The sequence below is a fragment of the Carassius gibelio genome, chromosome A16 (assembly GCF_023724105.1).
Source record: "Carassius gibelio isolate Cgi1373 ecotype wild population from Czech Republic chromosome A16, carGib1.2-hapl.c, whole genome shotgun sequence".
Taxonomy (NCBI): domain Eukaryota; kingdom Metazoa; phylum Chordata; class Actinopteri; order Cypriniformes; family Cyprinidae; genus Carassius; species Carassius gibelio.
In genome coordinates, this window is record NC_068386.1 from 31,697,055 (window position 1) to 31,715,110 (window position 18,056).

General features: G+C 39.4%; 1 long non-coding RNA gene across 1 annotated transcript; it reads right to left on the reverse strand.

Annotated features, from left to right (window-relative positions):
- Positions 1–9,043: 9,043 nt before the first annotated feature.
- Positions 9,044–10,114, reverse strand: LOC128030250 (uncharacterized). The gene is made up of 3 exons (XR_008187859.1): positions 9,988–10,114; positions 9,834–9,899; positions 9,044–9,152 (listed from the first exon to the last, which is right to left on the reverse strand). It is a non-coding gene; the product is annotated as an uncharacterized LOC128030250 (long non-coding RNA).
- Positions 10,115–18,056: the final 7,942 nt, after the last annotated feature.

Genomic DNA, 18,056 nt, shown 5'->3' on the forward strand with positions numbered 1-18,056 from the left:
CCAGTCAAACGTTTGACTGCAGAATCTTATATTCTATGTGCGGAAAGGCAGCAAATGTAGGCTATTATTTCACCCCATGAAACCTAAATGAAGGAAACTGAACATTTCACTATTTTAAAGGTTAAAGGCATGGTCAGGAGGAGCGATGAATCTGCCCGGGAAAATTCACCATAACTTTTACTTTAAAGTTTCGAACACAGCCTAAGTTATAGTGACTACAGAGATGACCACAAGCATGCTAATAAGTTCACAGTTATTAGCTAGCTTTTTAGTTAGCTAAAATTAATGGTAACGTTAAAGTTTTTCACCTCTCTCCCAGCCATGGACGCGGTTCTTGTAGATCTAGGACGGGACCGCCTTGTGGCCAGAGATCCGTGCGTGCATCCTCTGTTTGCGTGTCCTCCTGTGCGCTTTCGTCATTGGTGGAGCAGTCGGTCAATCCCACCTTTCCAGTAAATACAACTTGTGATTGGACTGTACGTCAGCAGACAGCAAAGCATTGGCCAAGAGCAGAAGTCCCTCCCTCCAGGCTTTTTTTCAAGTTGCGAGGTTGCGAAGCTTCATTTTCGCTCAGTCTGAGTTTCAGAGTTTCAGAGCAGAGCTGCGTGACAACGCTGCCACAAATCACGTGAGTCGCAAGCTCGCAACTGTGTGGGCGTATCTCCACAAAGTGGGTGTTGTAAACTCAGCTCTGAAAAAATTGTCTGCAATAGGAGTGCAAATGTAATGTAATGTAATAAGTTTCGCCCTTTCGAACCTCAGTTTTCAGAGTTTCAAAACTTGTTTTCACCTATTCGCACACCAGTTTTCAGATCACTATTTACAAGGTTTCAAATCTGGAAGGCAAACTATACACTGGGAGAACAGTGACAAATTCGAAACTCTGAAAAAATGATTGCACAACACCATAAAAAAGAATGTTGCACTTCTGAAGAAGGAAAACTCAAAAACAAAATTATGTTTGCAGAGATTTTAATTTTTTTACCACTTTGCAAGCCTGCAAAACTCTGTTTTCAGAGTTTCAAAACTTGTTTTCACACATTTGCACACCAGTTTTCAGATCACCATTTACGAGGTTTCAAACCTGGAAAACAATCTAATACAGTGGGAGAACACTGACAAATTTGAAACTCTGAAAAATTCTTTGCGCAACATTGTAAAAAAGAATTTTGCAGTTCTGAAGGAGGAAATCTCATAAAGAACACAATGTTTGCAGAGATATTTTTATTTTTTTACATTTTGCAAGCTTGCAAATCTTATTTTTTGATCTTGCAAAACTTTTTTTTGTAAGATTTTGAGTTTTCGAACACTTAGTTTCAACCTTTCAGAACTTTATTTTCAGTTTTGAATCATGGCAGCATTTAAATCCCATATACCTGTTTCACTGTTTAAAAAAATAGCGCCGCAACTTAGTGGGTATAATCCTCGCAATGTTTCTGCGTGAGAAATACAAGGTGTGGCGTGTGAGCGTGTGAACGGATTGAAATGCGTGGGTCTCACGCCCAATGCGTGAGACTTGAGAGCCCTCTCAATACTGTGCACGCGGTGCGTCAGTTGTGGAAGCGCGCGCCTGTATGTCACGTCACTACATATTAAAAGCATGTCCAGATTCTGACTTGGTGAAAAGAAACATGTTTTATATTTAAGGAACGTTTAATCTTGTGTCTGAAGTTTAATTACACTTTTTAAATAGCTCTATACTCAGAGAGCATATAAAGAACGTACAAAAAATATGGTAATGATATTACGTGCATACGACATTGTAGTTACGTTGGCAGTAAGTCATGAAGTTACCAATATATTACCAATAGAGGACCTATCTGGGATGATCTTGGTTATCTGGTCACGTTGGAAGGACGTACTGACGACTTTGTGAGTTGGTAATGTGATGGTAATAAAATTACGGGCATGCGACGTCGTAGACGTTGTCAATTGGTAAGTCATGGAATTACCAAAAATTACCAGTACGTTACGTAACTGTTACGTCGTGTGTTCGCAGGGTTACGTTAATAATGACACAGACTGGCTACACCATCTCATCTGCCGCAGATACTGTTGTATCAGAAGGACAGCGACATTTTGGATGACAGTTACTGTATTGAACAGTATGCCATATGCTTATGTATGCCATTTAATTATTTCAAAAGTACACATTGTATTGACTGAAAGAGACTGGACTGAATTCCTAGTTACACTTTTACTAGTGGTCTGGCCAAAACAAAAAACCTTTACAATGTCATTGTGATATAGAAAAGGAAAAAGAAATATGGGCACAAAGATGAAAATAAGTCAATTTTCAGAATTTGTAACTCTTGTGTTGTCCTCTGTCTATACAGGAAATGCTTTCCAACTGAAGATTCATGAGATGAACCTTTGAGCTATTTCAGAGAAATGGTTTACCATTGGTTTATCATCTACATTCTCTTCATTAGTAAAGATTCACTTGCACAATTCATGCCAAATTGACAAAAAGTCGATTCGCATTTAATGACTTATACGATGAACTAAAGACCCGATGTTTTAGGGGGTACGACTATTGCACAGAAAACTATATAATACACTTTGAGCGACATGACATTAGCAACTGATAATGTATGAAACAACAGAGAATTGTACATAATCATTTGCATGGATGTACCAAAGCATTTGCAACTTGTTCACAGAAATGAGAAACTGCTTTTTTGATGTGCACAAGTGACACAATAATGTGAGAATTGAACAGGTAGTTTTGAGAATTTCAATTCTGATCTGAGAAATGCACCAAAGTGACTGAGAAAAACTGTAATAAATAAATACTGTAAAAAACCTTTACAATGTAATTGTGATATAGAAAAGTAAAAAGAAATAAGTAAATTTTCAGAATTTGTAATTCTTGTGTTGTCCTCTGTCTATACAGTATATGCTTTCCAACTGAAGATTCATTAGATGAACCTTTGAGCAATTTCAGAGAAATGATTTATCATTAGTTGATCTACATTCTCTTCATTAGTCAAGATTCACTTGCACAATTCATGAATTAAACACTAGATATATTGAGCGGTAAGACTATTGCACAGAAAACTATGTAATACATTTTGAGTAACATGACATTAGCAACTGTTAATGTAGGAAACCGCAGATAAATGTGCATAATCAATTGCATGAATGTACAAAAGCAATCGCAATTTGTTCAAAAGAATAAGAAACTGGTTTTATGACGTGTATAAATGACTAGATGATGTGGAGGTTGTACAAGCAGTTTTGAGAATTTCATTTCTGATTTGAGAAATGCACCAAAGTGACTGAGAAAAATTGTAATAAACGGTGGCATGATAAAGTTACTCTCTTAGGCGACGTAGAAAGAGGTAACACTGAGATAAAAATACCACCAATCTCTGCCCCACTCTCCACTAACAAGTTCGCCAATTTAATCGTCTTAACAAACAAAACAATCGCATTGTTAATTCGCGACGCCGACAAAACATTCTCATGACCAACTACTACACTCACCACTAAAGTACACTCCTCTATACTCGCTAATATAAATTTTTACATATGTTTGCGTGGCCCACTTCAAAAAAATTAACTGACCACGCTATTGTTGGGTAAATAACTTAGTACTCAGAAGCTATATTGTTAACTGTATTTATTGAATTAACTAGGGCTGTGCTATATGGACAAAAAAAAAAAAAAAACTATTGCGCTTTCTTTGATCAATTTTGCGATTATGACACATATGCTTTTACAGTCATAAATGCATTCAGGATTAATTTGAGACATATTTCCAAAAGAAAACCAATTAGAGCTTTATCAAAAAAATTTAACATCTCTAGAACAGACATAAGTCAAAATTATCACTATAGTAAAGATGTAACAAAATGTATAGACTTGTTGCAAAAAAAAAACCAGGGACTTTTTTTTTCTTTTTTGCCATGCATTGTTCATAGAGCTCATTAATTGTAGAGGTGCCTCAGGTGTTTGCAGTGTGTATATACAGTATGTGTATGCGGTCACCAGCGAGAGCGCATAAATATAACGCGAAATCACATTAAAATAAGCAACTGATTTGAACACTCACAACTCTCTCTATGCTCATGTGTTAGATATGAATTAATTTTGCACGTTTTTATTTCTGGCCTTTTACCGCGTGCAGTGTGAACGCTCTGATCTGTTAACATGGGCTCGGAAGAAAGGCGCATCACAGACAGTGTGTGAACCTGGAGTTACAGGCATATGCCCAGTCTGTTCTGTTCTCGCGCTAGGTGCAATGCTTTCTGATTGGATCGGATAGCATACTGCGGGAGGTCAGGTCCGCGGAAAATTGTGCTATAAAGCAATTTAGAAATCGTGCATGCTCAAATTGTGATTTTATGACGATTTCTATTAATCGCACAGCCCTGGACTGGAATGGACTGGAAATGAACAGAAAATAACTCTGGCTGGCACCACTCAGCAAAACCGGAAAACCGGATCCAGGCAGAGCTCGGCAGTGGGTAGATAGTCATCGGAGCAAGCAGTCAGGAGGAAACACAACAGTCATTTATGCATGTTTGAATTTGTTGTTCCGTAGCATATGCAGCAAAAATATCTAAGATAAATTGGTGGTATATTCTTAAACCAATCAGCGAGCTCGAATAGTGGAAGCATAGTAACAGTTTAATATTTCTTTTTTGTTATTTAATTATATATATGAAATGATGTTATGTTATGATTTAGACATTTTTACATATATTAACAATATTATTTCTTTTAATAGTAATTGGCGGCCCACCTGCAATACCACAGGTTGAAAACTACTGCTCTGTTTTCGAATCCATTCAGCCGATCTCCAGGTCTGGTGGTAGCACTTTTAGCTTGGCTTAGCATAGATCATTGAACCAGATTAGACCATTAGCATCTCGCTTAAAAATGACAAAAGAGTTTCCATATTTTTCCTATTTCAAATTAGACTCTTCTGTGGTTATATCATGTACTAGGACTGAAAGAAAATGAAAATTTTTGATTTTCTTGGCTGATATGTCTAGGAACTATACTCTCATTCTAGCGTAATAAACAAGGAACTTTGCTGCTGTAACCGTGTGTGGTGAACTCAACGGTTCGGTTTTTTCAGTGAACCATCCCACCCCTAGTCAATCAATCAATCACCTTTATTTATATAGTGCTTTAAACAAAATACATTGCGTCAAAGCACTGAACAACATTCATTTGGAAAACAGTGTCTCAATAATGCAAAATGATAGTTAAAGGCAGTTCATCATTGAATTCAGTTATGTCATCTCTGTTCAGTTGAAATAGTGTCTGTTTTTATTTGCAATCAAGTCAATGATATCGCTGTAGATGAAGTGACCCCAACTAAGCAAGCCAGAGGCGACAGCGGCAAGGAACCGAAACTCCATCGGTGACAGAATGGAGAAAAAAACCTTGGGAGAAACCAGGCTCAGTTGGGGGGCCAGTTCTCCTCTGACCAGACGAAACCAGTAGTTCAATTCCAGGCTGCAGCAAAGTCAGATTGCGCAGAAGAATCATCTGTTTCCTGTGGTCTTGTCCTGGTGCTCCTCTGAGACAAGGTCTTTACAGGGGATCTGTATCTGGGGCTCTAGTTGTCCTGGTCTCCGCTGTCTTTCAGGGCAGAAGAGGTCCTTTCTAGGTGCTGATCCACCATCTGGTCTGGATACGTACTGGATCCGGGCGACTGCAGTGACCCTCTGATCTGGATACAGACTGGATCTGGTGGCTACGGTGACCTCGGAATAAGACAGAAACAGACAAATATTAGCGTAGATGCCATTCTTCTAATGATGTAGCAAGTACATCGGGTGTTATGTGAAGTGTTTCCGGTTCCGGTTTACCTAATTAATGCAGCCTAAAAATCCTTTAACGGATTTGGATATTAAAAGCATATTAGTATATTATGTGTATGCCAGGTTAAAGAGATGGGTCTTTAATCTAGATTTAAACTGCAAGAGTTTGTCTGCCTCCCGAACAATGTTAGGTAGGTTATTCCAGAGTTTAGGCGCCAAATAGGAAAAGGATCTGCTGCCCGCAGTTGATTTTGATATTCTAGGTATTATCAAATTGCCTGAGTTTTGAGAACGTAGCGGACGTAGAGGAGTATAATGTAAAAGGAGCTCATTCAAATACTGAGGTGCTAAACCATTCAGGGCTTTATAAGTAATAAGCAATATTTTAAAATCTATACAATGTTTGATAGGGAGCCAGTGCAGTGTGGACAGGACCGGGCCCCTAGTAAATATAAATGTAATTCTGACCGACCTTCTCCTTTACTGGCGAACATGGTTGGGACTTTGCAGCAACTTGTGGCCAGGGCAACTCTGTGGCTAGGGCTTTTCTCCTTTTTATACGTTCCCTCTCTGCTCCTCCTTTGCGTTTACGCTCCATTTTATGAGCGATTTTCTAATATAAAGCACGTCTCTGGATATAGCCAACTAAGCAGTGCTTCGCTGATGTTTGGTCATGTGGTGGTGTCATTTTCACTCCGCGATTGCCTGATTCGTAGATTCATAAGCCCGTCAATTAATTTGCAGTTGCATACATTACCTGCCTATTGCACATCAGCCTGAAATGTCCCGGTGCTCCCGATGGCCAGTCTGCCCCTGTATACAATGGTCAGGAGTTTACCCATAACATTTAAGCTAAACATATATAGTATAGGCTTTCTACATTTTCTATCATCTTTTTTCTCACCAAAAAACTAATTTAGAAAAGTGGACAAGAAAAACAAAACAAAAATAAAAGTGGATGGAACACATGTGCCAAATTCCAATTCCAATACCTAATTTCAGTTTTAATTCCAAAATATGTTACATCACTGTAAAAGCAAGATGACAATAAACAAGCATTATTATTCAATTAAGAATTCTATAATTTAATTATATTAAAGCCTCAGTCTTTAAATTAATTGGGAAGGGAAAAGGTTCTGCTTGGCCTCCCCCCACATATTGCTTTGGTTTGTTATTTGTCGGAGCCCAGCATAATGAGAATAATAAGAAGAAATAGCTTCAAATGAGTCCACAGATGAAAAGACATAAAATTAATTCATCTGTACACTTCAGCCCAATGTTCATGTTCCATTCATTCTTCAATGTTTATGATTCAGACTACACCCATCCCTGGCTGCACTTGGATCAGAGTTGGTGACAGTTTTATGTTTCTGAAACTTTCTTGGATTGTTCAGGTTTTTACTTTTATTATACCAAAATAAGAATGTTGTTTAGAAGATGTTTGCCATTTCTGAAAGGCTGTTTTTAGGGGAACATATTCTCCAAGCCCATGCCCATGCAATGTCATACTCATAGCACACAGATGCACCTTAAATGGCTGCTTGTTTCGTGTTTTATATGGTAGACTTAAAACAGTCTAAATATGTCTACAGACTTCTGCAGGTTTCATTTTGCACACTGTCTGTTTTGTAATGCTATGGTTCATTTTTCTTCTCTATCTCATATTTCTCTAACATACACCAAGACTGATTCTTCCATTGAATTGCAAATAGATTATTTCATTTTGGATGGATTTTTAAAATCTTAAGGCTAAACCAGGTTTGTCCTCAAAAAAGCAGGTTGAACAAAAATCACTGCAGCAACAAAACGATAACCTGAGGATACTCTTGTTAATGCTAGCTTTATCCTATGACTTAAGATTTTTGTTCAAAAACAGAAGTTGTTCAACATGCTTTGAGCTTAGTATACTTCTCTGTGCAGTTACAATATCGCCTGCCATAGAGAAAACGCGCTCCGAGGAGACACTATTCCATGGAATGCACAGGTACATTTTGGCAAGCCGTGACATTAGTGGATATTCATTCTGGTGCTCTTTCCACCAACTGAGTGGACTTCCCTCAGCAAAAGACAGGGGTGGTGCCTCCTTGTACCTTGACATCTCCTCTTCTGCCTGGGCCTGTGTTGTTCTGTGTCTCACCGCAGGACCTGCACTGTAAGTTGAACCAAGCAGATCCGCCAAACAACACAACAAGTCCTTTTTCTTCTTGGGTGGTGGGCTGGCAGGAATGTCATCCTTGTCTTCCACATGATTGTCCTCCTCTCCTGGTATCACTTCAGCCTCTTCCTATTATGCAAAATACAGTTTTTTTTAATCAATAAACCCATATTATAGTTAATTCTATAAAGAGCATCTTCAAAGACATATAATAGTTAGTTTGCCTTTTATTTAATGCAATGAACTGACAAACCTTTACAATATATAAAAACTATGAAAAACTATGTAAAACTATGGTGTTTTTATAATAACAGCTCACAGTAATTAATATGCCAACATATATTTTTACTACAATAAATCCATGGTTACTTTTTGCAAGGAAGGAACTATACAGGTTCTAAAGAACTTGCCCAAAAACACTTTCTGTTATTTGTTTTCTGAACTGCACTACTGAAAACCTCATTAATCCTCACAATCCTGTCACAACTAAATTAAGAATCCATTATGAGCAATGCATAGCAAATGATGTTATCATCAAATATGAGAAACCTTAAAGAATGATAGACTGATGTAAATGACTGAAACCTGTTGTCATGCACGTGTTTTCCATAGCTTTTTTATTAAAACATTATACACTGCAAAGTTTAACTTTAAATGACATCAATTGATACATCAAAACCAGTTGATCTCAGTTCATTCTCTATTTCCCTTCAATAAACTTAACACACAAATGTGTTCCATGCCGCAAAACAAAAAAAAAAACAGTCCTTGGAACAAAATCCTGTGTAAACAAAAGCCCAGAAGATCACCACGCCGGCCTCTTCCCTGTACCCTGGTGGGTTAAACTTGAAAAGGGCTCTGCACTGCAAGCATTCCCTGATGCTGTACATCCGTCTGAACTCGTTCCGGTAGTCAGGAGGACAATGCTTCCAGTTGGCCACAACTTATAGTGTAAATACAAAATACAGGAAAGATAATAATAATAATAATAAGAAGAAAAAAAGGTTTTTTTACAGCCTCGTACTACAAAATTCAATTGGAGATTAAACGGGGGCATTAAACGGGGAAATTTTACTGTCTAGTCATGCAAACTGTTCCACTTTCCGAAAAACTTCTTGAGTGAGCACATCCCTAAACCATCTGCAAACAAGAGAAAGTGTCAAATATGCAGAGTCACCCGCTGACAAAATAACTTCACTGAGGATTTCCAGGGGAAGCTGTTGAATCAAAAACATACATAGGTTTATTTATACATGTATATAAAAGTTATTAAACATTATATAAACACTGAATACAGACAACCTTGCTTTAAAACTCTCATTAAAAACTCTATAGATTGTTGTCACAACTGCATACTCATTCTTTTATAATAACACAAATAAAATGTTAATATATACAGTACTGTGCAGAATTATTAGGCATGTTAGTATTTTCACATTGAAAAAAAAAACTGTTTTAAGCCAACTATTTATATCTTTTGCTGTTGTGTGTCAGTAGGATATATTAGTTTACATTTCCATTGCCATTAATTGTAATAATCCAGTGAGATATTTGTATATATTTGTATGCATGATCCACATGAAGATCTTTTACATTGAATATACATATTTCTGTCTTATATGGTGAACAAAATCCACATTAGATCGCAAACAGATGTTATTTAAAAAAGTCGCTGCTGTCTGAAAATGAATTAAGCTGAAATGTTTTTAAACGTCTTTGATGCTGATGTTAACTGATAGCTATATATGAAATAATCCACGGTGCTGACCAAAAATAGTATTTCTACATAATCCCAATTTCACATCTGAACCACTATGTAGCTGGAATAACTAAAATACCTCTGCATGTACACACATATGTAATTATTAGTTCTTAATGAATGTATGTGCACAAATAACCTGCTTTGCTGGACTCTGCCTGAAGACATGGTGAATGGTGAAGTTCCTCCCCTCAGTGGTTGAGCTCTAAAAGAACAAATGTCAAGAGGTAGGTATATTGCTAGATATAGTGCAGAGTAATGTTTCATGTAGCAACATTCAAACAGCTACATACATTTGCGGAGTAAAGCTGTCCAGGAGAACAGAACACCACCACCTCCTGATCATGTCATCCTGAATAATAATAATAATAATATATACACAAAAATCATGCATGTCTGTTCAAATAACTTGACAAATGTGATGCCATACCTCTGTAAAATTGAATCGGAAATGTCAAAGGCAGGGAAAACAAATATGGGCGGGGCGACACGTGTCACTCCGCCTCGAAGTGTCGCCCCGCCCTATCGTCCATACTGCACTCTGGGGTTACTCAAAAAAGGTGGATATCCGTCTAACAAGTCCCAATAAACGAGCGACAGCTGGAAACTTCAGTGCACGCTGCGAGGCAAGGTTTAAAGTGTGCTTGAAGCACCTGAAATGCAACATACCGGCAAGCTCCACTGCGACGCTCATATTTGCGGCATTGTCAGTCACAATAGCTGGGTTTTGGATACGAGGTCCCACTCCTCCAGCGCCGCTTTCAGTAACTCTGCAATGGCTCTCGTTCATGGCTCGCGTTTGTAAAACGTGCGACATCAGTTCCCACTCCTCGTTAACGTAATGGCAAGTGATTGTAACAAAAGCTTCCGTGGCTCGCGATGTCCGCCCATCACAAGTCAGTGACACTCGTGGGGCAGAACTCAGGGCTGACTTAACATTGTTTTTGACTTTGTCATACATCCTCGGTACTGCTTTGTCGGTCATGTAGCTGCAGACTCCGTAATCTTCTGTGCACGGACTGAGTTAGATGGAAGCTTGGATGTTGTGTTGTCCAAAGTAGTTTGCGTGGGGTCCCGTGTTATTTTGGGCTGCGGAGAAGCTAACTTGTCTGCATGGTGTCTTTGCAGGTGGGCACGCAGGTTAGTTGTATTATCGGTGTAGCGTATAGAAGCCTGGCAATGCTTGCAGTTTGCATTTCTTTTAACGATCCCTTGGTTTCCTTCCTTTGCTTTAAAACCAAAAAGTGTCCAAACATCTGCCTTCAGGGGTCAACGGTGCTTCTAAAATCTTCAACATTTTCCATGAGTTTTTTTAAACTTGCGTGCGCGGGTGCCGCTGCGCCCCCTAATGGCTGGGCGGAGTATCGATACTAAGGGCTAGAATTTTTATACTGTATCTTTTTTTATTATATCGGTATGTATCTAAGAATCTATATTTTGAGCACATCCCTAGCGCTGAAAGCTAGTTTCTGTGTTCCTCTGTGCGTGCGATCTTCACAGCTATACTGTTTATATGAGTGTTCGCGCCACAATGCAGCTGCGCGAACATGGTAGCTCGATATAATAATACACATCCGATCTTCTAATCGCTTGAATGTCCAAACCGTGAAACAAATACAACTGACAAAGTTAAGTGAAGACGCAAGGCCATCACTATGTGTTGAACCGGCATTTACCTCCGTGTTTTGCTTTTATGCCACTGACTGGACGGGGCAGAGTCATGTGGCTACACACGCAGTAGCATGCTTTTAAGGGGGAAGTGTTAACAGGCCGGTTAGAGGTTAGAGGTTCTGAATTTCGGTTTTGATTATTTTTCGATTAATCGTCCAGCCCTAGAAGCAAGTAACCATTTTTATAAATGGCTCACTGAATCATTGACTCATTTAAAATGCAATAATTTAGAAACAAAAGACTGTTGTGTGCAGAGCTGGGTAGATTACTTATGAATTGTAATCAGTTACTGATTACAGATTACATGAAAAAATTGTAATCAGTAATATAATCTATTAGATTACACATATTTGGTAACGTAATCTGATTACTTTTGGATTACATTTGTGCTAACACTTATTTGATATCACATATATTCAGTTAGCCTAATCTTGTACTTTTTGGAAAATATGTTAATATGTTAAATAAACTCACACAGCAATGACATTTCTATCCATCTCAAAACATTTTAAGTGGAAAGTAGCAATGAGGAAAAGGCAAACAATAACAACATTACAAAAATGAATATTAAAGAGGATGAAACTCAACATTGCTAATGCAGGGCTCGACATTAAGCTTTTACATGAGCTTGTCCTTCAGACAAGTAAATTAATCATTCACCTGTCCAGTTTTATTTTTTCATTTTTTGGCACAAATGTAATTTATTCTGAAGCAGTCAAATCGGTGCTCTATCAGGTATTACTTTTTGGCCTAGACCACTTACCCAAAAATAAGAGAAGAGCAAATTGAGATAAAGATTTAAGCCTCATTGAGGCCTCTCGGGTAGACAGTGTCCAATCGTTTAATCCAGATGCTTTCTGCCCTGAGTCTCTCTGTCAGAGACCATGCTGGATTAGATTGGAGACCAGTGACCTTGAATGAAGACAGACCATGGGTCAGGAAATGTTGAACCAGATGTCGTCACTTTTCAATTTTATGTAAAATATTGTGTGCATGTTAATAAACTCTGACCCTCAGTTCGTTCTTCGTCTGACCCACATATTGTCTGCAACATCTTACACAGATAAATACAGGTAATGGATTCTTGGGTCAGAGGTCGAGGAATTTTAAAGATTTTTTTATTTGATCTGCTCATAACCCATTTTTTTTGCACGAAATACTTACAACGGCCAACACGGCCCATAGGGACCGCTGTACGTTACTTACTATATACAAGCCTCTCAAGTAAGTTCTTGTTGCGTTTGTACACCGCAATGGGCCGATGATGTTGCAGGAAGTTAGTTGGTGTGAGAAACTTCAAAAAGTTTTCCTTAATAGCCAAATTAAGAGAAACACATTGTTCAGAGTAAAGGGCAGTGAGTGGAATGATTTTGTCTCTGCTTTGCCCTTCAGCTCCGAGTGGATCCTTTGGCTTATCGAATGTTTTTAATATGTTTCTCAAGAATGATCTGCCGTAACCACACCTGCTGAGGGCCCGGAAGAGGATGTTCGTGGCCTCCAAAAAGGACGATGGCTGCGAGCAGATTCTTTTGAATCTGAGGAGTTGTGATTTGATGATTACTTTAAAGGTGTATTTTGGGTGAAAACTGTTTCTGTGCAGTAGCGAATGTGTGTCTGTGTCTTTGAAGTAAACCTTGAAGTCTAACTGTCCTGATTCTTCAAATTTGGGTCCTTTGTATGAGACCACATCCAAAAAGTTGACCTCTGACCTGTCCATACTGTATTTAACTTTGATGGATTCCTGATGTGAATTCAGGTGGGCGATAAAGGCGAGGAATTCGTCCTACGAATGGGTCCAGACACCCCAGATATCATACAAGAACCTAAAATATGCGAAGAGTTTTATGGCAGAAGCTGCAAGAGCCGTCTGCTCCCAGTCTGCCATAAAAATGTTCGCATATGATGGGGCAAACTTCTTGTCCATAGCTGTTCCCTTCACCGGTAAGTAATTTTTGAATCGAACTGAAAGTCGTTTTGGGTCAGATTGATTTCTAAGAGTTTCAACAGGTGCTCATCCGGTCTGAGTGGATCAGGGTATTTTGACATACATTTTTTTACTGCTTTTAAGCCGGTTGGGGTATCAATATTGGTGTACAAGCTATCAATATCAATTGTAAATAGAAATTAATTTACAGGGATTTTGAGTTTAGTAATTTTTTAAATGAAATCGTATGTGTCTTTCAGGTAACTTGGGTGTCTGGAGGAAAGAGGATTGAGAAAGTGCTCTATGTACTCAGCCGTGAAATACGTCTCACTGTTGCAGTCAGACACGATGGGTCTGCCCGGTGGGACCTCAAAAGGTATGCTCCACTTTTCTGGTTCTTTGTGGATTTTTAGCAACAGGTAAAATCTCCCTTCAAAAAATCTACCTTCACCCGTTAGGTACTGTTTTTGTTTTGCACTTATCACTTTTTTGGAACAAATATCCTCTAGAATTTCCCCTACTTTCTTAGCAGTGTTGGTATAAATGGGCCCTTCGAGTGGACGATAATGTTCTGTGACAGAAAGTTGTCTCAGGCCTTCCCCAAGGTTTTGTCTTCTGTCTAAAATCACCGTAGCATTACCCTTATCGGCTGGCTTAATTACTATCTCCGTGTTGCAATGTAATTCTTTCAGAGCTTTTCTCTCGCCTGGGGTCAAATTGGGGGTCACACCCAAGCCCCAGTGTAACTTTTTGAAAGCAAAATTGTCAGCCCTAATGATTTTGTCTATTTCTTTGGGCAGGCTAGACAACACGTGTTCCCAGTCGGAGGGGTGAGTGAACGGTACTCTAGTTCATTCGTTCCCAACCTGAGGTCCGGTAGCGGATATGCTTTGAGGTGAATAAAGATGCATAAAATTTTCTACTAATAATTTAATAAACACAAGGAAAAAGGTTGGGAACCACTGCTCTAGTTCTTTGATTTTTCTTTCCTTCGAAACATTTTTCTAATTTCAATTTGTGGTGGTATGCCTGCATATCGGCCAGCAATTCTTTTTTTCTACAGTTCGATGGGGTGGGGATGTAGGAGAGGCCCCTTCTAAGGACTGAGGTTTGATAATCCTTTAACACAAAGGACTTTGACAGGTTAATAATGAGCTTGTGTGAACCACATTTTGGGTTATCAGGGTTTACATGTTTAAATGTGAAGTCCAATGTGTAAGGAGAGCTTTTGCCGTGACAGGTGTCCAATGGACCCCGTCCTTTTCCACATGAAAATGTGTGGAAGCCAGCAGCGGGATAAAGTTAAAGTTCTTTTTAATGAAGCTATTCATGTGCTCCAACATGTCCTGCTCCGTCTGTGGCAGCGCTCTCGAGAAATTGATTAGGGGGACAACTATTTCTGTCTGTGGTAGAATCCTGTTCGCCATTTTGTAGGCCTTTTGAATTTCCGTTATGGCTGTCATTCTGTATCTCTATTTTCAATTGTTAATGCCAAATGACAGCACAATTTTTTCTGGTACCCTGACCAATGTGGCCCTATCTAAAAGATGGCACACATGCTGGAACTTAGCACCAGGGAAACTGTCCACTTGGAGATCGGGTTCCTCATAGCTGAGGCTGAGGGCAAAAACTCAAGACTATTAGAGATTGTTACAGGAGTTCCTCAAGGATCCGTGTTAGGGCCTCTTTTATTTACTATCTACATAAACAGTATTGACCATGTTAATCAAGACGTTAATTTACATTTTTACGCAGATCACACTGTTATGTATTGTGGTGCACCTTCAAAACAGCAAGCCTTGATTAAACTTCAAGCGGCATTTGATGTTTTTCAGTCACGGCTTTATACACTAAAACTTGTTCTGAATGCTGATAAAAATAAAATCATGTTATTCTCAAGCTCGAAAAAGGCGGTAGACAATCTTATTCCTCTTCAGACTTTGCAAGGTAATGTGATTGAGTTAGTGAAAGAATATAAATATCTTGGTATCACTATCGATGATAAATTATCTTTTGGGTCTCATATAACTAATTTAACGAAACAATTAAAAGTAAAGCTTGGGTTTTATTTTAGAAATAAGTTCTGTTTTTCATTTAATGTAAGAAAGAGGTTAGTTTCTGCTACTTTCCTGCCTGTACTGGATTATGGTGATGTGGTTTATCAATTTGCTTCTTCTCAGCTTCTATCTTCTTTGGATACTGTTTATCACAGCGCTTTAAGATTTATATCAGATAGTAAACCTTTAACTCATCATTGTATATTGTATAATAGAGTGTCCTGGCCATCTTTATCTATTAGAAGCAAAATTAATTTTTACTTAATCATTTATAAAACTATTCAGGGGTTGTTGCCTTCATAATTAGGTTGTCTAATTCAAAAGAAAAGTGTTGGGAAATATTCCCTCCGGTCTGATAATTGTTTTACTCTCTCTGTCCCATTTGAACATTTTAAATCTATTATTCAGTCATTCGAAGAAGACTCATTGATTTGTAATTGTTTTTAAGTGTTTTAAATTGTACATTTGTTGTTTCAATTTGTAAGTGTGACTGTAACTGCTGTCCATTCTTGGCCAGGACTCTCCTGTGAAAAAGATTTTAATCTCAGAGCGATTTTCCTGGTTAAATAAAGGTCAAATAAATAAATAAAAATAGCGAGGAAGTCTGGAGAGGTTCGAGTCCCCAATGATCACTATTCACTTTTTTAATGTGAGACTCCAATCTACCAGCTTTCTTGTTGTTTTAATGTGGCGTAATGGGCTATTAAGGGAACTGGAAGATGGACTTTCAATCATTTGGGCTTCACTTCTGTCAGTTTCTGTTGACAGTCTGGGTGTTTTTATGTTTTCCCTATGAGCAAGAACCTCAGGAGATGGTGCGGGCCTTGCAACGCTGGGCTCACCCTGTTCAACACCCATGTCTCTGAGTGGTCGTTGGACCAGGTTTGGTATTTGTTCAAATTCCTGAAGGAACTGAGAGAGCGGTGAGGGTGGTTTTGCCGGAGTCGGTGAGTAGTCGGAAAAAAGAAGAAGACCACTATATTGGGAGTGATCTGAGAACCCAATCGGGCTAGACACTGGGGAAGCGGGGACCAATCTGTGGTCTGTCTCTAACATAGAGGAGATGAGTGGGGCACCATTAGGCTCTGGTGGGGCCTCTACAACCTGAGGGGTGGGTACCCTATCGTTCACTTGTGGCTCTTCCTCCTGAAGTGGAGGAATTAAGACAGAGATTTCCGGCACTGGTGTCACAGGACGGCTCTGAGCTAAAGGGGCCACGACAGAGATTTCCGGCCTCGGTGTCTTGGCACGGCTCTGGGGTGGAGGAATCGTTAAAGAGGGTTCCGCATCTGGATTTAAGTGGCGGCTCTTATGTTTTCTCTTCCTCTGTTCACAGGGTTGAGGCACCTCAGCCTGTATTGGCTGGAGTGTCTCTGGCAGGTCCCGGGGTGGTGCTTCCTCTTCAAAGGACCAATCTCCTCTATGTGGAGCAGAGCTAACGATTGCTTTTTCCGGCAAACAGAGTGTTGGAAAGGTTTGTATTTGTATTTGTTTTTGACTGACTGCTTGTATCTCAGGGGTGGTGTTGGCGCGAGGTTGAGCCGGTGGAGGTGCAGTGACCTGTGCGGCAGTTTGGCTGGTGGAGGCCACGACTGCAGCGTAAGTGCGAGGAAGTACGGTCCCCATTGTTCCTGTGGGGGCTTCCTGTGCTGTCGTGCTCTCAGAAACTGCAATTTCTGCCATGATTAGGGCCTCTGCTTGTTCAATCGCACCCGCGCTAACCCTACCTCTGTAGTTTCTATCAGCCCAGTGTGACGCCACTTCAGACGCCAATCCAATCGGCCAATCGGCTTGATTGGTCTGAGTGCGTATATTCTGTATGGTTTCATCAATCATTGATTCATAATGTTGTTCGAGAACCAATTGTGTTGTGAAGGACCAGTTCTTTGACTCGTTCATTTGCAAAAGCTGGTCTCACCGTCTCTATCAAGAGGTCAGTTGAATCTTTTTTTTGAGTCTTTTGAATGTTATTGGCTGGTTATTCTGCACCTTCGTGGTAACCCTCTCGAGATGGTGTACCTGTCGGATAATTCCATAGAATAACTTCATAGTTATTTTAAGTTGAGGTGTCGCCGGTGTGAAATCTGGATTTTGTCTACGGCTTTTTTTGTTTTGTCTTGTAGGCTCTAACCTCTTTCTATTTCTAGGAGGAGGGCGGTGGTGTTGTGGGTTTCCACTCCTGTTCGTGATATGCAGGTAAGTATCATCTAGAGGATGAATCACGTCATCCTGTCTGCCTCCGTGAACATTGAAAGAAACCATTCTAGGTCTCTGATTGGAGGGAACATTGTTATCAAACAATTGTTATCAAAGGGTGGTCTGACATGTTTGTAGTCAAGATTGTCACTCTGATAGTGACATGATTCTCTAAATTGTCTCTTTTTGCGACCTTTACCCTTTGTGCTCAGACCAGGAGGCCTGTATGGGCCTGCAACTGATGCGAAAGGATCATCATGATAGGGAGGTCTATGTGGATCCGCTAATTTCTCGTAGTGGCCATTTTTTGGAGTAAAGAAGTGTTGGGAGGGTCCAGGCCTGGATCTCTCTCTGTAAGTGATGAACTGCCTTTAACTATCATTTTGCATTATTGAGACACTGTTTTCCAAATGAATGTTGTTCAGTGCTTTGACACAATGTATTTGGTTTAAAGCACTATATAAATAAAGGTGATTGATTGATTGATTGTAAGTGGCTTACCATTACTCTTACT